The 22,093-nt window shown below is 57.1% G+C and overlaps 1 protein-coding gene across 3 annotated transcripts in view; it reads right to left on the reverse strand.

The window, feature by feature from the left end:
- Nucleotides 1-22,093, reverse strand: part of UBE2H (ubiquitin conjugating enzyme E2 H) — a 49,792-nt gene that overhangs the window by 27,097 nt on the left and 602 nt on the right. Inside the window, exon 1 of one of the 3 annotated variants that reach the window (XM_080578178.1) lies at nucleotides 20,996-21,047. The exons of 1 other annotated variant lie outside the window; for it this stretch is intronic. The gene's annotated coding sequence lies outside the window, so the exon portion shown is untranslated. Of the gene's footprint in view, nucleotides 1-8,462; nucleotides 9,299-20,995; nucleotides 21,048-22,093 lie in introns of those variants that run through there. One more of the 3 variants, XM_080578177.1, reaches the window with a different exon arrangement.

Consider the following 22,093-nt stretch of genomic DNA (forward strand, 5'->3'; position numbering starts at 1 on the left):
AAAAGTGCTGGGGAACAGCAGAAAGCTCCACCACGACCGAGGGCAATGCTTCTTGGAACAAAGAATGCCAGCTCTGCCCCAACTGTTGGCTCGGATCAGATGGATAATTTTTTCTCCATAAGGCAAAAGCCTTACAACCAAATCCCGAATGAATCCTGTTCCAAACACGCCAGTAATCGATCCAAGAGAGCTGGATCCAAGAGAGTTGCCACTTTGGAGCCCTGCAGGACTTCAGTAAGCCGTCTGTGCCAGGGGCACTACGAAAACCCCTCGCCTGCATTCAGAGCGAGAGGGGCCAGGTGCCGGATCCCGCAGGAAGCCCGGGTAGCTCCCAGGGAGTCAGAAATGCTTTGAAACTTCAGCGAACCAAGTACAGCTTCAGGAAGCCCCACAAAAAGATCGGTAATTTGGGGCCAGATGTCCACAACCGAGGGCTCTTCAGGTCAGCGAGGAATCCAGGCACGAACACAGAGCTCATCAGAAGCGACCGAAGTATTTAGTGCAAGCCCAAGTCACATCCCCCAGGACAGCTGTGCTTGCCTCCAGGATTCCCCCCCCACCTCTTCCAACAGGTCCCGACGCCAGCGCGCAGAAAACGCTCCTGGGAGCGCCAAGGACTTGAAGCACGCCGGCAGCATTGAGGGGGAAGCCCGCAACCCCCTCACCTTATTTCGGTCTGCTCTGCCCAGCTGCGTTCCTCTGAGCCCCGAACTGTTTCTGTCCCTGCGCTCCTCATCACGCAGATGGGAGGAAACGATCAATTGATGGATAAAGGCTTTAGGATTCTTGATGCTAGCAGTAATTCAACATTCGTGCTGGCGCGAGCAGGCTGCCCTGTTCCCAGAGCAGGGCTCACGGCCACTGCGTACACGGGGGCAGGATCAGAGCCACGTAACCAGCCCGTAACACACCGTGTGCGCTGAAACACTCGACAGAAACACATCCCAGCCCCTTTCAAGGCGCTCAGCTTGCTCCTGTAAGTCTAGGTGACTTGCGGCCCTGCTGCTTTTACCTCCTCACCACCTAGGTGTACTAATCTGACTTCGCGTCACGCACAGTCAGAGCACAAACCAGGAGAAAACGGCAAAATCTGGAGACAAATCAGGTGCTGTTTCTGACGGATAAGGAGTTCAAAAGCACGCCCACGTTACCACCACAGAAACTAGGAGGGAGTCCTGAGGACCCGAAGATAAATTATCTCCGTCCCAAGACCGTTAAGAGAATTTTAATGACAGCAAGTGTCAAAAATGTTTAGACGACGATATGGAAAGCAAGCTTATTTTGAAATATCAGTTCAGAAGGGGTTGCTAGGAGAGAGACAGAAGGGAATTTTTGCTGCAGCTGATTACAGACGCCCTATACAGTGCCTGAAATGTGCCAGAAGCGCAAAGGCCAAGCGCGCTACCTATTAGCATTATAGTAACACATCCAGAGGCCCCGATCAAGATCAAGGCTCTATTGTTCCGAGTTGAGCTCATAGGAAATTGTTTCTTCAGCCCGAATAAAAAGTGATCCACAGCATTTTGCCCATTCTGCTTTGGGACAAAAAAAAGCCCACACCAAAACACACAAAACCTTTCAAATCTAGGGAGATAGAGACTGCCCAAGCAAGCCAGAAATAAACTGGCCGCCGTGGATTTGCCTCTTCTAGGGTCAAGTTCCCATTCCCTCATCCTCCCACGAGGCCTCACACAGGGCCACCCACTGCTGTAGGTCTGGATCTCCCCTGCAGGAATAAAAAAAAATCTGTTAGGGTACGACTGCACGCCCAGATCTCCCGAAGTCCCAGGTGAACATCGTGGCCAACAGATGGTTAGTTGGCTGTTTTTTTTCCTGGCAAACATTCAGCCTTAAAATAAATTCCCCTCCATTAGGTTTCCTTGAAATTAACATAAGTTATAAGCTTGGGCAAATCAGTTTTCCAGCTAAAAATATTTCGCTGGAAATGTTTTTGCAAGCCTAGTGATACAAGTGGCCGTGAGCACCCAGCCGCAAAGGAGAAGACAGAGCAGAAAGCTGAAAAGCCTCAGGGAAGAACAAAATTGTGCATTTATCTACGTGCATCTCAGTTTGACTCTTACCAAAAAGCAAGTTCCTGCCTTCTGAGGATCCCTGCCACACGTTGTATTACTTACGGACACTCACCTACAGCTCTTCCAGCTGAAGAACCTGAGCAGAGAAGGAATTCTGAATTTGAGGAAAAAAACTAAGGCCCCACCTGTGTGCATTACTAAAGAATAATCAAGTCATCCAGCTCTGCCACCTCAGCAGCCAAGAACCTCTCTAAGGAATAAACTCGCTGTCTCTGCATGGTTAGTGACAAACAAAGGCTGTTTAAACCCAGGTGACTACTGTTGATTTGGCTCCTTGGTGAAGAGCCCTGCAGGTGAGCGCTGCTGTTCCGCGCGGCGAACGCGCGGCCACGCCAGCTGGGAGACCGAAAGCAGCGCTCCGGTCGAGGCATCGAGGTGTGAATTCTTCTGAAGCATTTGCAAGCAGAACCCTGCAACATAAATACCTTCTTGTGTTGGCCCAGTGGTTATGCAGACGTGTTTTCTTACCCAGGTGAGCGAGTTCCACTCCCACAACCCGCAGCGACCTGCGGGAGCCCGGGGATGCAGCAGCGGCACCGGCTGCACCGCCGCGTGGGCAGCAGGAGGAGCGCGTTCAGCTCGGTCGCCTCCCTGCCTCCGAGCCCTCGTCACCCTTCGTCACCCGCCTTGCCTCCTCTCTTTGTCTGGCATGGGCCGCCCGAGGTGCCGGCCTCACACGTGAAGCCGCAGCCGGCACCGGGACTTTGAAGTCGCTTCACTTCGAGCGTCGGGAATATCCGGTCCCGTTTTGTATTCAGTCCTGTTTTCTCCGGTCTTGTTTTCCCCTGTAAAAGTTCCCTGCCCTTTACTCCCGCTCCCCTTCCTTCCCACCGCGTTATCTGCCCCCCGCAGCACACCAGCAAAGGACGCTTGCAACGAAAGCGGGTCATAAAGAAATAAAAGCGTGCCATTTCCTGGCGGCACTTTAAGTCCCCCTGCACACTTCTTGAGAACTCCGGGCTCACCGCGCTCACGTTATTGAAATCCACTGGTTTTCCCCCAAGCTAGTTATTCCCGTTGCCGTAGGGCACAGCTCTGTTTGCTGAGCGCACCGCGTCGTGCAGGTTCTGGTGGAGAAATCCCCAACCCCCCCCGGCTGTGCCAGGCCCGGAGCAGTTTACCCCCACCGGGGTAACCTGCGGTTTACCTTCACGCGCCCGAGGCGTTGAATCCCAAAGCTCTGCTTTTTGAGACAAAGCTCCCATCGATCCGACAGCGCGGAGGAGGGAAGGGCACTACCAGAGGTAGCAAGACGACGGCGGCTACGATGGGAACTGAAAATACTCCAGAAGCTAGGGAACGGCGAGTGAATGGCTGAGCAGTAACCTGTGCTGGGTTTTATTTTGGACGCGGCACACAAGCCCGCTTTCTCGTTAGAAATGCGGTTTTTCTTAAAAAAAAAAAAAAAGCCCTCACTCGCTGCTCCCCTACCAGATTTTTAAGCCAGCCGAGATGCAAAATCAGACACGAGAAAACATCTTCAAGTTGTTTTGCATACACCCTTCACGATTTCATGTCAAGGATGGCAAATTTCCCCGAGACAAACACCCTGGTAACCAGAAACCCCGTCAAAAGGCCCTTCCCTAGCGCAGCCGCGTGTACTGAGACATGCCACGGGTACAAGCGGGGGCTTGGGGAGAAGGAGGCTCTAACCCAGCGAGCCCTCCGGTCTGGCTTTGCTTTCTTTGGAGCTCTCGATGATTTACGTCTGGCTGCTCTGCACCGAGCTTCGTGCCAAGAAGCTGAAGTAACGAGGATAAGGTAGAAGGCAGAGAAAAAGCCAGCTTTCTTCCCCCAGCAGACACTTTGCAGAGGAGTCTGTGCTATCGACTGATTTAGGATTTGGAAGCTAAGCAACATTTTTCCTATAAGGAGGACGCTCCAGGCTTCAAAAGTGGTCTTCTCCCACCAGAAGACGACAGCGAGGTGCACCTCCTACCTTGCTGGGCTGAGTAATGCCGTTTTTTTCCTCCAGGAGACAAACCAGTTCGTTGTCCCCCCCCCGTGCTGTCCCCTCGAAAAGTTCCAGCTTGTTTAGGAAAGGAGCAGAGCAGATATTGTCGCTGCAGAGAAATCAGGCTGGAATAAACTTATTTCAAAGCGCATTTTCGAGCTTACACCGGGTAGGTCATAACTTAATTGCAGCCGCGGCACCGAGATCCTTCCCAATCAGGTGAGACAAGGGGCACAATTAGCATCACTCTGACAGCAGCTAACGAGCGCCGCAGCCAAACCCCAGCTTTGCGCTGCCGATGACCGCGCGGCTCATCTGCATTTACAGCCAGGGAAGAACACAGCACGTACAAGCAGCGGGCCCTCGTTTTCCCAGCTATCGTTAGCCAAGCGCGATTCGGGAGGAGAACACGTACAGGGCCCAGCGGCACCTTCTGACGCGCGCCGCAGCGGAGCTCTGCCTGCGAAATCCCTCTGTTTTGGTGCCACACGTGCCGCTGGTCAGCCCCAAGAGCGGCACGTTGGGAGGCAAGGCTCGAAATTACTTAAAACTGGCCTCCACGGGGTCACTGAGGCACTCCTAGAGAAAGGTGGGGAGCTGTATTCATCACGGTGAGGGGAAGCTGATATGCGGGATTTTTAAACGCGAAGGGAAAGGACCGAACTTGATGAAAGGCAGTCGGAACGAAGTCGCGATCGGTACAACTTGACTGATGCTACCATGCACGACCATAACACAGCGGCAACGTCCCCTCCACAAGGGAATGGAATTGGTTCGTGTCTCAGTGAAAGAGGATGCACCCAACAAAGAGGACTTAAGGCCAATTAGTCTATAACAACTGCTGCTGCTTAGCAAACCTCTTAAACGGGTCCAGCTGGAGACGAGCGCTGTTTGAGGAAAGCATCCCATCGGAAAGGAAGGCAAAACGCAGAGCGGTGACGCAGGAACACGGAGCCTGGGCTTCTCTGGGGGTAATTAGAGAGGCAAAAGGCCCACACAACGCACTCGTGTCCCTCTGCACCTTCTGGCCGAACGCTCGAGCCTCCCAGAAGAGTCAGCACAAGGTGCTCACCTGGCAGGAGCAGGGCGGAAATCATCGGCGAGCTCGCGCTCTGAGCCAGATCCACGGACGCGGCGCTGCGCGGAGCTCAGCACCCTGACGTTTCCAGCCGGTCACAGGGCGAAACCCAAGTCAGAGCTGGAAGCCCCGCAGACGCCGGCAGCGTTAGCTTACAGGGCCACACACCTGCCCCTGAGCTGAGCCGTCAGATCCGTTCGCACCGCTCCGGCTCCCATCAGGAGAAGTTTGTTACCATGGCGATCGTGCTTACTGGTGGGAACCGAGTATTTAACGTAGGAATAATCAAACTTCTCAAACAAGCGAGAAATTCCAAGTGCATTTCAAGTGAAATAACAGGAAAAAAAAACCCACCAGCGTTTCTTTTTCCAGTTGCGTTTGGTACAGCCGATTTCCTTTCTTCGCGAGAATTCAAGAAGCAAAAAAAAAATAAAATAAAAAGCTTCGGAAAGCGAAACCGGGGTTGTAAAACCACAGAACCGAGAGCCTGGCTCCAAACGCGTGCTACACCTGACGCCGAGCGTGAGATTTAACCGCGCTGCGAAGGGGCTGTGCCCCACAGAGCATTTCTCAGGAACGCACCGGGTCTGGTGGAAGCAGGCGGCTTCGCGGCGCTCCCGCAGGTGAACGCTTCACCTGGAGCAACAGGCGTCCTCGGGAAGCCCAGGATGGGGCCTTGTCCCTCAGACGAAGCTTGAGATTCCTGCAGACTTCACTGACTCACTTCTTCGCCCCAAGAAGTCGCGTCTAAATGACAGTCATTTAGAAAGCGCAAGCGCGTCGAGCCACCTCGGCAGCGGCGACCCGGAACCCAAAGCCCTCGGGACACGGCGTGTTTGTGGTCACAGACACGGAGGAGGGCGGCAGCTGGGCTCCTGCACGAGGTCTCGGTTACGGGAACGCCAGAAATCTCAAGTCCTTCGTTTTGAAGATGACGGAGAGCTTAACGGGGGGGGAAGGAGAAGGTGTCAACACAGATATTTTCATTCTGGTACATTCGGAGCTAGGTCGTGCTGAACAGCAGCTTAATTTGAAGACGCTTTGGCACTGAGCAGTTGCTAGTTCTGGGAACGGATCCCCTTCCTTTGTTCCCCTTTCTTGCCTGCAAGGGATGCTGCAGCGGGCCAGAGAGACTCCCCGGGGGCACGCGGGTAACGCTGCAGCAGCTCGAGCCACATCCTAACGCCGAATTGAGGAGGTGTAGAAGGAGTCCCGCAAATTGTTTCAGTACGCGCTTCACACTGGGCTGTTTCTTCTTCAAAAATCCTGAAGCCCTCGCTAACAGAGGCGCCGCATGAACACACCCGAGCTTGAACCATTAAAGCACCGGGGCCGGGTGGAGGAGCAATGACACCAGAAGTCCTGTCCAGGACCTCGCACCCTCAGCATCAGGGCTGCATACACCACGGAGCTCTCTGCGGCCCACCAGGAACAGAATTCACTGCTATTTTGTTCTACAACCCCAGCAGAGGTGAGACTGCCCAGGAAACGCTGGTTTAGCCCGAAAACCCTGGCAGCACACCAAGAACTGCTCCGTGCGATAAGCAGACGTGAGGACAGCGAGACGGTCAGCTGCTCGGGCTGCCTTTTTTAAGACAGGTACGAAGGGGTTGGTTGGGCAGTGGGACTGGGAAGATGCTGGGGGGCACCTGCTTCGATGCACGGCCTCTGCTCGCTTTCGACCCGGACCTGCGGAAGAGCCTTGTGGGACAGCCTGCTTTGCTGGCCTTTGCCGTAAACCGACAGCTGGAGCAGAGACCTGAAACATCAGAGCAGAACCACGAGACCGAGCCGCTCCGCAGGCACCTCTCGCACCAGGAGACACTGAGGCACCTACGGCACGGCGCTGCTTTGGGGTTCCTTCCAGCCCCGAGCAGAAGGAAATACCCCACGAGGTACCACTGGGTCACTGAGCTCACACGCTTAACGCCCAACACCCTACTTCTGAGCCGTCGCCCGCTTCCTGTACCTACCAGAAAGGCAGTAAAGGTCTCTCAAAGAGATTTTGGAAATTATTTCTCCCTCTGAAAAACGGGACGCGAGTTACATTTGGTTCTTACGGGATACTTCGCTATTAGAGCACAAAGCTCCTGCAGTTCTGAGAGTGCCTGCAGAAGGGTTTTGATCTGCCAGTCCTCAAAAAAAAAAATAAATCCAAAAAACTTCACAACAAGCCTCAGAAACAACCAGCATTTCCACAGCACGGGTGCAGGAAGCAAGAGCAAACAAACTGAATTCAACCCGTGGATCAGAGCAGTTCCCTTGACCTCGGGTGGCACGGGGTAAAGCTGCTGCGTGGCTTCAAGCCAGGCTTCCCAGCACCCGCCGAGCCCGACCTGCAGAAACGCACGATGCCCTTCCCCACGCAGGTGGTTGTTTCAGGGCAGGTCGCGCCCCGAGGCGCCTGGGGGATTTCTGTGCCTTCCAAACCACTCGAATCGCGTTTTTTTCCCCCAAGAAGAAGTTGCATTCTGCTCTTCCTCAGACGCTGGGGCTCAGCAGACGACGCAGACTGCTCGCTAGCACGCGGAAAGTCCTCGGGACGAACACCGCCCATGGGGCTGCACGGCCATTACCTACGCAAAGGGGCTTACGCCGACAGGTTCGTTAACAAAACGCTCATTAACACGCCTGTTGATACCGCGTCCACAGCGGGGAAGCACAGATCTGAAGTCAGAGGTCAGGGCGGTACGCCTGTTAGAAATCAGGTGCGAAAAATAAGGATTTAGAAATCAGGTGCAAAAAAATAAGGAGCAGATTCGTCCTCGTCTGTGCCCCAGCAAGGAGCCAGCCACAGCTCCTGGAGGGATCGGATTTGCTTCTCCCCACCCCGGGTTTGTTAAAAGCTGTCTCGGGAAAGAGGTCTTAGAGGAACGGCTCCGATGGGATTTCCCACACGGAGTTTTGTTGTTTTACGCCAAAGAGACGTCCCGAAGGACGGAGGGAGAGATGCCTCACAGCCCGGATCTGAGCCGCGGGGCTGGCCACATTACGGCAACCACAGCCACAGCTTCCAGCACAGCCCGCACCCCGTTTGCCCTCAAACCGAAGCAGGAAGAAGTGATTTAGGAACGAGCGCCTTTCAGACCTCGCTCGCACGCAGCGGTCGAAGCTTACAGACGCCGTTCTCCTCCTTTCTAGGTCATCTATAATCCAAGAGGTGAAAACACCAAACAAAACGCACCGTACCAGGGAACCAGCTCGACTGGGCTGAAAGAAAAGGTGTAAAAGGAAAGGCGTAGGGCTTCCTGCGGACGACACGTTGGTACACGGATCCTACAACCACCCCAGGTGCCACCGTCACCCCTGCTAGACGACTTATCCCTCGTATCCTTACCGCGCAGTGGAGCACCGTGGCGTACCCAGCGCTTCCTCTGGAAGATCCCCAACCTGGATCCCACGTCCCAGGCAGGCTGTAGACAGACGGGGCGCGCAGGGCAAGCGGTTTGGCCTTCGCTTTACTCCCTTCAGCCCACTCGGCCACCTGTACGTGGTGGGTTCCTTCACGAGACGGACCTGTCGCTCAGCTTCCCGCGCCTGGCCTGGGAGCTGGAGCCAAGTTCAGGTCCGCTTCCCGAAAACCCCGGCAGACACGCTCCCAAGGCCGAGCCCGGGGTCTGTACGAGCCATTTCCCACCCCCCCAGCCACTAACGGCCACCACGGCGTGGCCCTGTTGGTCAATGACCAAACCACCTGCAAGAAGTTCACTTCTCACCCCCGGAAATTTAAGGAAGCGGCCCGGTGCGCCAGCCAGGCTCAGCAATTCCGCTTGCATCCAGCTCCTATCAACGGCTTCGGCAGCCAGAAGCGAAACGCTCGCCTTTTAACAAAGGTTTTTAAAAGGCCGGAGCTCTTCGGAGGGTTTTCTGGCCTTTCCCAAAGGATTAACCGTACAGGATTTTCCTGGAGTTTAAGGTATAAAGCTGCATTGTGTTCAAGAGGAAGACATGAAAGAGCCATACCCGGAGACGAACAATGATCCCCAAACGAGCTTCCTCGTGCAACGGAAAGGCAAGCTTTGGGGCCGCGGCGGAAAGGTTGCCAAGGAAGAAGCCTTAACAAAGCCTTCGGGGCTTTGTTCGGGGCTGGGAACGCACCAGCAGGCTCGAGCTCGCCAGCCGCGGACAAAACCTCGCCGAGGCAGAGCCGGGGCAGCACGGGCGCACAGAGCGCCCTCGCCCTGGGCCGGCGGCCACGCGGCATTCACTCCCCCGAAATACCTTCCGGATTTTGGAAGACCAGGCTGTGTCCCGAGTGCCTTGGCTTCCTCCGGCCCGGTGACGAAGGCTCCGCGAACCAAACTCGACCGCAGCACCTTGTGGGGGGGGCATCCAAGCTGCTTTGGCACACGCGGCGCCACCACAATCGGAGGAAGGGAAAAAAAGATATTAAAAAAAAAAAAACACACACGTTACAACAACACGACCAGCAGAACAGCAGCGGGTGTTCCTAAAACACAGGGAACACGCAGTCCTCGGCGCCCCGACCCGGCGGTTTCCTCCGAAACCACCTCGCCGAGCCCCAGGGGCAGACCGGGAACGTTCCCTGGAAGGGTTTGGAAGGAGCCCTCACGGCCGATAACCTCGAAGCCCTTGGAAGAGAGTCCCGGGGCTTCCCACCCTGCCAAGGTCCAAAGTCCCTTCCGAGAGGGGGACCAGAACAGGGTGAGTTTGTGTTTGCTCAGGTCGGGAGCAACTCCATCTCCCGGCCCTCTTGCTTCCGAGCCAAGAGCTTGCTCTAGCCCATCTGCCCGGGCTTAATTATCCCCTTCTCGCTCGGTCCCCTAACGAGGGGCGCATCGGTTAACTGAAGGCAGAGCCCAGGGGACTCTGACAAATTAAGCAGCCCAATTTATGCCCGCGTATCTCTGATAGCCGGGGGACAAACGCTCGCCTCAAGCTACTCCTGGAGGGACAGCGATACCTCGAGGTTTATCGTGCGGATCAGAAAAAAGCAGCAGCCAATTTAAAACCGAACTTTGGAATTGGGTTTTGCACGCACCACCGCGACACGAGCCGCGCCACCGATATAAAGGCTGTTGTTGGACCACCACCGGTCCGAGCTTTCAGCCTGCGTTACTGAGCTTCGGAGAGCAAAGGCGGCGCTTCCGTGTAATTCGTTAAATCCGGCCAGAAACAGAAGATTCCTTGACATCGTCTGGTCGGGTCACCGTTGGAGCAGGGACAAAGGAGCACCGCCGCAACTGCGCTCAGAACTAATTAACGCAGTTCGGTCGTTAGCGGCGCAGCTGCCCGGAAAGTGGGATTTTGTCACCGAGTTTGAAGTGCCTCCTCCTTCAGAGAGGAGCTGAAAAAAAAAAACAAAAAAAAAAACAACAAACCCCAAAGCTCACAGGCTGCAGAACAAGAAGCCGAGCAGTGACCTCTGCCAGATGCTCCGAATTACAGGCGACCCCCTGCGGACCCGCCGAGCGTCTCAAAGCCATGCATTTACCCCGGCCTTCTTTGAGAAATCAGAATTAAGACGACTCGACACGCTCTGAGCCAGTTTTGATGACAAGGCGCCTAATCCACGGAAAAACCCCCCAATTAAGCAGCAGGCTACCGCAAACCAACAGGATCCCGAAACCACCGGCCAAGGGAAAATAAAGAACAGCTTGGAGGTGCGGAACTACTGCTCCGCTCCCAGCGGGCTTCACATTTTCCATCGTGCCGTCAGCAGAACTGTTATTTCCCCCCTTTTTACTTATCTCTGCCATTTTAGCAGGGATGTGGGGCTTGAGAGCAAGAATTAGGGGATGCTCTCTGCTTGAGGGGTATTTTAATGCTAATGAGAGGAGCATCCCTAATGAGAGGGAGCACCCCCGGATCCAGCACACACCTCCAGCAGCGGGCAGCCGACGCGCCGTCCATCGGACACCGGAGAGGCTTCTCCTCCGGGAGGAACCATCAACCCAGAGGGGATTTGAGCTGGTACTCTGCGAGACGAAGAGCTCCCCCTCCGCCTCCCGTGGTGTTATTTAGCAACTCTGCGAGCGAGCCCCGGTGGCGTACCCGCTCCAGAAGCAGCAGCGGCCGGGGAATCGCCTCCGGCAGACGTACGAGCGGCCGCGGGGCGCAGCCCGAGCGACCAGCCCAGGAAACAGGGGCCAAGCAGGAGGCTGGACGCGAAGCCTCACGCTTCTGGCTCATCTGCTAAATTTAGCCCAGGCTGGTAACGACCTAAAAACGGCTGATGTGGGTTTCTGTGACTCACGGGGCAGCCTGGTCAGCCCCGTCCAGCTCCCACGAGGAGGATGCGCGCACCGCGGAGTCCTTGCATGCCTCCTGGGCGGCTTCGGAAGGGAGGAACCCAACGGTGAGTCAAACCTGAACGCCTCGGCTTGGAGTTAACCCGGCGGTTCCGGCTTCTGATCCACCCTACATCCCGCTGAGGAACGAGGGAGGCATTTCCTGCGGTCCGAAACCCCTCGTCAAGGGGAGGAAAAAGCCCTCAGCGCTGCAGGACCATGCACATGACGGCGCTCTCTTCTCCCGGGTGCTCAGCAACAGGTCCCCGGTTATTTGGGGTGAAACCTTCAGGGGTTTACGGGGTCCACGTGCCTCAGGACTTGCTTCTTGTGCTGTCCAAGTCTGCAGGAGGCTGACAAGTGAGCTGCACGCGGAGTACCCTGAAGTGTCCCAGTTAGGCTGAACTTCAAGTAGCAGGAAAGAAATCCGTGACTTTGGGAGCCACCAAGAGGCACAGAGGACAACTTAAGGACCCGCTTGCTGCTCCTCTGGATGTACGCCGAGGCTCTCAAAGAGAGCAATAAAAACAAAAGCCCTGATGCAGCTCCTGACCCCGACGACTCCGGCTACGCCCCTGCCTTACTGCGCAGGAAGCTCTCGCAAACAAACTGCCATCGAAAAAAGGAAACTACATCGAGTGCAATAATTCGTAAGCACAGGACAAACTTTTGGCTCTAACGAGACAGAGAAACGGGTGCAGACTCAAACCAGCTTCTTACAACGTAAGCTGTTCCCAGCCACGATCCCCCCTTGGTTCCCGCTTGAGCGACAAAATCCGAATAAAAGCCAAAATGAGGAAAAAAGCCTGGAAGGCGCCGAAGCCACACGTGCTAAGCAGAGGCACAAGGAGGGTTTGGGTCTCCCGAAGCACCCTTTGCTCAGATCACCTTTGCTAGAACCTCCACAGCCGAATAACCCAACAAAACACGCTCCTGGCTATGACTAACCAGGCACAACACAGAAATCTTTGCTTAACCCAGAATCTTTTTCCGACGCATCACGCTGAAGCGATGAAAGATTTCTCCTTTCACAAAAGATGACGTTTAAAAGAAAAAAAACCTAAAGCAGGGCAGTCCAAAGGGCCAAGTTTTTCGGCGAGTCCCTGCAGAGGTGAGTCAGGAGGGCGCACCTGAGGCCCTGCACAAACGGACGTGTGCCTGCAGGAACCGATGGGAAGCAGCTCAGGGAGAGGAGCTCCCACGTTGGGATCCGATCGCTCCAAATCCTACCACAGGAACCTAATCCTCCGGCTTCAACGCGTGCCGAGGGTCAAACGCTCCTCTCCCAGCCCATCTACACACTAAATCCGTAAAATTGAGTCGAGCACCAGAGACGGGCAGGTGGTTTAAGCGGCCGGTGGTCAATAAGCCCCGCAGGACTCGGCGTCAAGTTCGCCGCAGTGGGTCAGCGCGTTTTCTCACTTCTTTCAGAGCAGACACGTTTGCGGCGTGCCTTTACTAGCAAAAGAACGCCTTCTCCTGGACGCAAGGGCTTCCCACCATGAGAACGTTACTGCTGATCGTTTCAGGTTCACAATTTCTCTTTTTTTCCCCATTTGGCAAGACACGACTCTCGGAATCATCCCCAGGAAATTCAAGCGGCGGCTGATAACTACAACGGGGCTCGCAGTTCCAACACCTCGCTGAGGCCGTGGGGACGTATATCTTCTGGTCTGCACTCCTCGCAGCCAGGGCTTGGAGATTCCCCTTGGCGCAGGCAGCAGAGCACGGCCACTTGCTGGCGGACTCTGCTCCTTCGTGGCCCAAACGAGGCAAGTCTTTAAACTTACCTTTTACCGGCAACCTTCTGGTCACGTTGCCAACACCAAACAAAAGGAAATACGGCAGAAACCGGGAAGTTAAAAAAAAGAAAAAGGTTACGACTACGTTTCTCAGCAGCTGCAAGTAAGCCAGAATCTGTTTTAACCCAAGGTCTTTGCACCAAGCACGTGAATTCAATAGGGTCCCTGGTTTTTAAAGAGGGCGGAGCAGCGCTAGCAGGCAGCTCCCTTGCACGGGGCAGCTCCTCGCGTCAGGCAGGGAAAGGGGGAGCTCACACCTCCCCGCATGCCTTCCCTTTCAAGGAACACAGGCCCCGGGACTAGGTTACAAGGATCTGATTTCTGACAACACAACTTCGGGGCTGTCATCATCCCCCGCCCCAAGTCTCTCCAAGCCACGTTCTCCTTTTGGGACCTAAGCTCGCCCCGATAACTGTGCACGGATTCCTCCGTTCGGCCGCAGGTATTGAGTTACCTGCGACGGCAGGCCCGATAAACAAAGCGACGACGATTTAGCTTCCTTCTTCTCGCTGCTTCCCTCATTTCGCAACCGACACGGTGGCGGGTTGAAAGCCTTAAGAGGAAAAAAGAAACAAAATAGGTGGGAGGTTCCTCTGGTAGCACCGAGGGGCAAGTCAGCCTAACCACACTGAGTCACGCCGCAGCTGGATTTGACATTTCCACAAGTGCTTCGCTCCTGGAAGGGCTGCTTCGGCCTCGTTTACCTTACGAAGGATTACAAAGCAAGGCCGTCCCCAAAACTCTCGCAGGAATCAGTCCACGACGTGTTCTTTTCCCACCTGCTGCCAGCCAAAAAGCAGCGACCTTCGAGAAGCACCGTGACGGTCAGCTCCTCGACACAGACGCCTCCGGCTGCAGGACATGACCTCAGCAGGAGAGCGGCCCAGTTCTCGCCAGGTTCGGGGCCTGCACGGCTGGTACGCGAAACCAGCGCCCTGCACGCGCTCCCATTCAGCCGTGGGGGCTTTAAAGATTCGAGGGGCAGGTCGGCGAGGCTGAATTAACGGCGTTTGGGGCAGGAGAAAAACGTAACCGGTTTCGTTTGGCTTCGGGGGAAAGGAGATGGTAAAAGAGAATCAGCTTCCACCAGGTTTGAAGTCTTCCACCGATGCAGAAGCTCTCACTGAAGGCCTCAGCAAGGAGGTAACTTCTCTCTGCTCCTAAAAAAAGGGACCTTGACCTTCTCCAGATAAAAGTTTGGGAACCTCCAGGACACGAGGGCTAGTTCTGCACTGCATCCATCACCGACTCCATCCCACCGTCGGTTCCTCCAGGTCTCAAAAGCATCAGCTTCCTCCTGGCGCACATCTCCCAAGGTTGAAACCGAGTTTAAAAAAAAAAAAAAGCCAACAAACTCTCTCCACAAACACATTCGAAAGCCAAACCCGATTCTTTATGGAATAAAGAAGGTCTTCAAGCCCTTCGCAGTCGACTAAGCAAGACTCACAGCAGCAGCTTCACCTGCCCCTAAAGCCAAGGTGAGCCTCAACTCTTAAGCCATCTCCACAGCGGTGATAAAAATCAACTACAGGCCAGCAGCACAGTTTTAAAATACCATTTAGATCCCGAAACACCTCGAAGAGCAAAGCTTTATTCAAGCTCCAGCCAGCCCTGAGCACACAACCCGTTTTAGGTTCTTATCCGTGTTTTCTGCCCCAAAAAGCGGGCGTCTTATCGGACGTTCTCCCCGGCCCCAACACCGGGCTTCACAGCTCCAGCGCGCGGCCGATCCCGCCACCGTCGAGACGAAACAAAGCAAAAGGGCCAAAACACGCCGAGGCGCTCCAGTTAATAATTTATCAATTGTTTCAACATTGCAGCTGCTCATTTACCACGCGGGAGGTTAAGCGGGGACGCGGGAGCCTGCTTCGGTACCGCGTGCTTGGTTTTTTTTTTTTTTGATATATAAAAAACACGTAAAAACCTAATCCCACCCTAAACCCTGCTGGGTTTTAGTCCCAATCTCAGACCTTCCAGGCTGTGAAAGCCCCTCCGTGCAGCGCAGACACGCTTGAGCTCACCTCCCGGCGCCACGCCTCGCTCGGGGGCCGTGAGCCAGCGGGCCGGGCACCGTCCCCCCTCTCTCAACATTCGCTCCGCGTCCTTCCCTCTTGCTCGCCTCGGCTCCGGTATCGTTTGTCACGACAGAGTCACGACAGCGGGTCCGCAGACGCCGCCCAGGAACCAGCAGCCGTTACCCGAGGAGCGCCCCGCGGCGATTTGCACACCTAGCATCTACACGCTCGCAGGAGAGAGTGCCCGAGGCCGGCGGCAAAGCCCCCCCCCCGAATTTGGGGATAACGCAAAATTTACGTAACGAGCGGCTGCCAGCTTTCAACCTCAACCTTTCACGGGCGGTGACAAATGCCTCCAGGGGGAAGCCCCCTCAAAGAGCGCCAACCGTCATAAATGCAGCCTTTCCCTAACGAAAACATTAACGTTGACTTAAAGCGGTCATATTTAAGGGAGTATCGCAAGAAAAAATGAAGCCGGCTACGCCCAAACAGCACAAAACATTTCAGATTAATCCACCCCGACACACCACTTGTACAATCTCAGAGGAAGATATTTTACGTTTCTATCGGCATTTACTCCAGAAATTATTACATTTCGTTGGGGCCTGCTTTCCTTGGAGGAAAAGCATTCGACCCCCTGAGAACAACCGGGCGGCTAGGCTGAAAACCCCTTCCCCACGCTGATTCCCCGACGTCTGGGAGTCTACACCAGCCCCTGCGCGTTCCTGCGTGATCTGCAGGCAGGCCGTGCAGGTACGTTCTGTAATTTGCAGGTTAAAAGGGATTAAAGTCGATGGAAGAACAACAATACCTTAAGAACCGTCCACGCAGATACACCCTCTACCTGCTCCGGAGCACAGGACGCCAAAAAAAATGAACTATGAGTGGTTTGGCTCATAGTTCGTGGACGAAGAGACGAAGCCAAACGATTTAAGGTCCCAGGACAGCTCCTGGAAGCTGCAGCGGTGACAACAAAACCAACCTCAGTCCCGGGCCGGGATCGGCCCCGTTTGCAGGGAACTGTTAACGGCTGCGCGAGCCCAAGGGGCAGTGAAGTCGCCTTTCTCCAAGAGGCTGCAAATCCATCGCAGGTAGATCGTTACCAGAAAGCCTGAGGAACCTGAAGGTGAGGGAGAATGAAGGTGAGGACAGAATGCTTAGGTCTAAGTGGCCAAAGGGACCGAGCAGGGAGAGGAGGGGAAAGGACCTGGCAAAATCTGAGCAGAGAGCGCTTCAAGTGACGAGCGGCCGCGTGTTATTCCCTCCGCAACAGCCAAAGAGAATTCAAAGCGCCTCAGCACCAAGGGACGAACGACTGTAAGCATCCCAAGGAGGCAGAAAACGAAACGGCAATTAGCGGGGGAAAATAAAAAAAAAAGAAATCAGGGAGAACGTCGCGGTTCCGCCAGCAAGAAATCCGACTCTCCCAGGGGACGCGGAGCAAGGTCCAAGACCCGCGGCATCTCCTCGCGGGGCCGGCAGCTCCCCGCTGGCGCCCGCGGCTCGCAGCACAAGGCCGGCCGAGCTGACGGAAAGCAGAAACGATGCTGCAGTCATGCGAGCTCCGCTTGGGCGAGGGAACGCAAAGGGCGCTGCTCTGCGGCCGTTATTCCAGAAACGCGCGGACAAAACCCACGGGGAAACGGAGCTGGGGGGGGAAAGGAGGAGAGCTGAGCGCGCAGAACGAGGCGGCGAGCCGCTCCTCCGCGCGTGTAACTCACAGCCGGCATTAAAAACCGTTGTTCAGCCCCTCTCGCACCTCCGCGGGACAGCCGAGAAGAAAATCCAGCCACCTTTCCCCCTGCCGTCACGTCCCCTCCGGTTTAAGAGGGCGGCGAAACGCAGCTCTCGGGCTGGGAACCCGCAGAGAGCGCTCGTCCTTTTAACCGCGGGCACTTTCCTGCCTCAAGAGCAGCCCGGGACGGGTTTCTCCTGGCTGCGACCGCGATTAAATCGCGGTTTAAGGAGGGCGCTGAGCACCGAGGGGTGCTGGGCACGCGGGGTTAGGCTGCAAGCAGCCCCGACGCCCCGCGCGGGGCCGGTTTCGGGTGGACGGCTCCCTCCCTGACAGCCTGCTGCCGGCCAGCCCCTGCCGCCCTGACTCGCTTCCGGAGAAATTTAAGAAAGCAGGTGAGGAGGAAAGTTGGTTGTTTTTTTAGGATTCTTATTTTTAAGCACTTCTTCGGTTTCGCCTGCAAAAGGGGCGCGGGATGGGGAAGGGCAGCGGGTGCCACAAAGAGCGCCTTGCTCAAGAAACTTAAAACCAGAGCGTTTGGGGGCTTGGATCCACACCGGGAGTTGCTGCGGGTGTCCGTCTGTCCGTCCGTCCGTCCTCAGGGGCGCGGGCGACCCCACCTGCCCCTACAGGGCCCTGCCACGAGGCAGCGGAGGGGACACAACAAACCTGGAGCCTCCGAAGCGCGAGCCCCGTGTGCCAGCACACGGATTTCCACAACACCGGCGTTTTTATTTAAAAAAACACCCCGTAACCTGACTTCGGCGATGCTGCACAGTCACGGCCAGCGCCAGGACAAGGCGCAGGGCGCGCACGCGCGGATTAAACGCGATATTCATCACGCAGAGCCTCATCGGGGGGGGCGTCTTCTGGTTAATCCTACGTAGGAAGACTCCGGCTGGGTTTGGGAGGTTCCCAGCCCTGCTACGAGTCCCTCTTAGCGGTTCCGAACACGGGGGAGGGCGCTCGGCGAGACGGCTCCCAAAAACCTCGCCGGGATCCCACGACAGCCGCGCCGGCACCCGCCACGCTCCCCTGCCAACCACGGGGCCGAGCCCGTGGGGGATCCCCGCGCGGCTGGGCTGGAAGGGGCTCGACGACGGGCGCAATTCGGTGCTGGAGCGGGTGCACCACCGCGTTTTCGGGTCCGGCCGACGAGCCCGGGCTTCAATAGCCCCCCACCATCAAACCGACAAGGCAACGATGGACGAGCGGACTCCCAGCTCCGGCCAAGAGCCCGTCCGGGCGCGGGAAGGATCCAAAACCCTAAAAGCCCTAAAATCAGCCCTAAAAGCGGCGAGATGATGCCCTGGAGGTCGGCATTTAGGCAACCGAGATCCCCCCCCGCCCCCAGCTGGTTTGGTTTTGCAGGACGAAGCGGGGATTCAGAGGTCCCAGCGCGGCGGGCAGCTCCGCACGCTCTGGGTTGCGTTTATGAACCCCAAGCCGCGCCAGCGGTCCTGGGGGCGCTGGGAGGAGGCGGCGGGGGCTCCCCCAGCCCCGAAACCGAACCCCGAGCACCCCTTCACGCGTCCCGGAGCGCCACCGCGCCGTTACCCCCCGTCCCCGGGGACCTCGCTAAAGCGGAGCCCCACAAAAAAAGCAGAGCACGAGGCGGCGCGGCGTTGGGAAATTCGCATCCCGGTCGGGGGGGGGGGGGAGAAAAAAAAATAAAAGAGTTTTTTTTTCCAGAACCGTCTCTCCTTAAAGGAGAAAGACGCCGAGGGCAAGCCGGCCGCCGAGCCCTACCAAAACAAGACATTCCAGCGCACACGCTCTTCCCCTGGGGACAGGCCAAGGAGAACAAAGGCACGTGACGGCCCCGTTGCTCAACGCGCCCTTGGAAGGCGTTCAAGCCGGACGATAAACGCGCGCTGCGAGCCCCCCGGCAAGGGGCATTCCGGGCCCCAAAAAACGCGCCCGACCCTTCGCCTCGGCCCGTCTCCGCGGGGCCGCCAGCGGCGAACGCCCCGCGGGAGCTTCGCGCTTTTATTCCGCGGGAACGAGCCCGGATTTAGGCGGGGGGGGGTGGGGGAAAAACGCTCGGCGGATCCGGTGGGGACGAACGGGGAGATTCCTGGTGGGGACGAACGGGGACGATTTCCAATTCCTTTCCTGCGCCGAGCGGGGAGACGCTTCCCCTTTTTTTTTCTTTTTTTTTTCTTTTTTTTCTTTCCCCCCCCCCCCCCCCCGCCGCTTAAAAATAGAGCCGGGAGCATCTACCCACAAAAGGAGGGAAATAAATCAGCGAGAAATCAAACTCGCGGCCGGGGGGGGGGGCTGCGGAGAGCTCGCCCTGCTGTGCCCTGGCGTAGGGCAACAAAGCCCGGCCATCGGGGGGTGGGGGGGGCTCGGGGACCCCTGGGTGCACCCACCCCGGTTGGGGTGAAGGCCTGGGAGGGGGGGGGAGGCCAAGGCTCCCCATCAGCTGGCGGCTCGCTCCGCCCCGGCCGCGGTTTCCGGGTGGTAACAGAGCAGCCAATCCGCGGAGTTGCGAGCTCTGCCCGAGGCCTCTCGCCCGCAAAAACACCGCGCCGAGGAGGCCGAAGGCTCGCCCCCAAAAAGCTCGGGGGGAAACAGAATGGGTGGGGGGCATCCCCCGGGAGCCAAGGGCTGGGGGCTCCCCAAAGAGGCGCCCGGCGCGACGCCCCCGAGGATGGCGGCCGGCAGATCCCCGAACGTTTTGGGGGCGCGGGGGACGCCCCGGCAGGCAGCGCCCCCGGCTCCGTAAGGGTTTGGGGGTCGCCGGGAAAAGTTTGGGTGACCCTAACAGGGGCTGCAAACCCCCCCACCCCCCCCCCAATCCATCCCAGGACACGGGGACGCCCGCTGCAGGCCCGGCGCGAGCAGGGGAGAAACAATGAGCGAGGGACTGCGAGTTTCAGCACATCGCCGCCGAGGCGATTATTAAACGTCAGCAAGGGGCACGAAGGCGAGCAGCCGGCTCCCCCCCCCCCCCCACTTTCCCCCCCCCTTCCCCAGGAAATCCACGGGGAGATCCCGAGCGACCTCTCCCCCCTGCCCCCCCCCTTCCCCGCTCACAAAGGGGCGTCCACAAAAGGCCCCGGACGTGTTAGGATTGGAAATAAGGGGGAAAAAGAGGAAAAAAAAAAAAAAGCCCCCCCGCTCGGCTCCTAAACCTGGCAGGGCGGGAGGAGGAGGCGTTTGCTGGAGACGTCACCCCCCCCTCCTAAAAGCAGCCCCCCGGCAGGCCGCAGATCCGCGCCGTTACTCCCCAGCAGGAAGGCGAAAAGAGGCCGAAAACGGAAAAGTGTCACGAAAATGGCAGCAAAAACCTGGGTGGGGGGGGGGGGGGATAAAAGCGAGGCGACAACAAAACCCTTGAGGCGAGCGGCCCCCGCGCACATTCCTTCGGACCGCCCCCCTCTCCTTCGGGGCAGCCCCGAATTTCGGGTGGGCTTCCGAGCGGGATTTGGGATTTGTTTTTGAGCTGGACAAAAAAAAAAAAGAAAAAAAGAAAAAAAAAGGCCGGGGAGGGAAGGGAAGGAGGGAGGGAAGGAGGGGAGCCGAGCAGGCATCTGCCCCACGCGCAACTTCCCAAGTTTGTCGGCCGCGGGACGCCGGCCCCCCTAAACCCTCCGACCCCGGGGGGGTTTGGGTGCGACGGGGGGAGCCGGGCTCTGGGGAGAGCCTCCCTCGGGTTCCTTTCGTCAGGAAGCGAGGGGAAAGCAGCCGGGGCCGGGGGGGGGGCATTTCGGGGCTCGACACCTACCAGCGCGCAGCCCCCCGGCGCCTCTGGAAATAGAGAGGGGGAGAGGAGAGGCTTCGGAAAAAGCCGCAGGCGCGGAAAAGCTGCTCTTTGTCTCCCAAAACGTCCGCAGCGGTGGCTGCCAACGAACAAACAACGACAAAAAATAATAATAATAAAGAGAGAAAAAAAAAAAGAGAGCAGGGGGAGGGGAAAAGGAGAGCGGCGGCAGCTCAGGTTGGGCCTCGGCCCCTCTCACAGCCCAGACCTCTCCTGGCGCTGGCCCTACGCAAGTATTTTTTTGTGCCCCCCCCCCCCCCCCCCCCCCCCCAAAATAAAAACCAAAAAACCCCCCAACCAGCCGGAATCGCCGGCCCTCCTCCCGGCGCGATCGAGGCCGCGATTCGCCTTCGCCCTGTGCGCGTGTGTAACTTTAAACCCCCGGATAAAAAATAGCTCAGATTCAACCATGATCGCCAGTCATTTCCTATTTGCTCAGGAAAAAAAAAAAAAAAAGAAAAGAGAAAAAAAAAAACCACCAAAATACACCGAGAGCGGCTCCGGGAGAGGAGCGGGGCGCCCGGCCCAACGTCAGCACAAGTTTCCTTCGATAAGCCGCCCTCCTGCCACGAACGGCGGCGCTCTCCTCCCCCCCCCCCCCCTAGAAAATAACCCCCAAAACCCAAATAGTTTGTTTTTATCTCTCCGGGAACTAAATCAGACCTCGGGCCCTCGCAGCCGGCAGCCCCAGGTCCTGCTGGGGGAGGTCGGGGGGGGAACATTTTGGGTGCCATCCGCGCCCCCCCCCAATCTCTCTCTCTCGGCGCACGCCTTGTAAACAAAACCTATTAATAAAAGCGATCCCATAACCAAATCCCCGATGTTTTCGATGCCGCCCACGCTCCGGAGAGAGGCGGGGGGGGGGGGGGGGGAAAGGATTTTACCTCCCCACAAAGGGGGCGAGAATGAGAAGAGAAAGGGGAAAAAAGGAAAAAACGAGGAAGAAAAATATAAACAGGTCTAGGCTGGGGGGGGAAGACAACCCTAACCCGGCGCGTTACATAACGGGACCTCCTCGGGACGGGGCCCGGCCCCAAAAAGCCCTTTGCCCACCCGGTGCCGAGGGTTTCCTGCAAGCCCCCCCCCAAAAAAAACAAACTTAAAGCCCTAAAGCTGGCAGGTCCGTGAAGGGGCAGGCTGCAATCGCAGGGGGGGGGGGAATAATAACCCCAATAAAGACCCCAAAAAGGGTTTTTTTTTAGGGGATGGGGCCGCCCTGAGCCCCCTTGTAGGGGGCGGGGCAGGGCAGGGGGGTTAATGGGGAGGGGGCTGGGGGGGGTCACCCTTAGGGCTTAAGGGGGGGGGTCACTGTGAGGCCAAAAAGGGGGAAAAAAAAGAAAAGGGGGGGAAGGGGGGGATATAGGGGGGGATATGGGGGGGGATCTGGGGGGAGGGT

The sequence above is a fragment of the Anser brachyrhynchus genome (genome assembly GCF_964034855.1).
Source record: "Anser brachyrhynchus genome assembly, chromosome: 1".
Classification (NCBI taxonomy): domain Eukaryota; kingdom Metazoa; phylum Chordata; class Aves; order Anseriformes; family Anatidae; genus Anser; species Anser brachyrhynchus.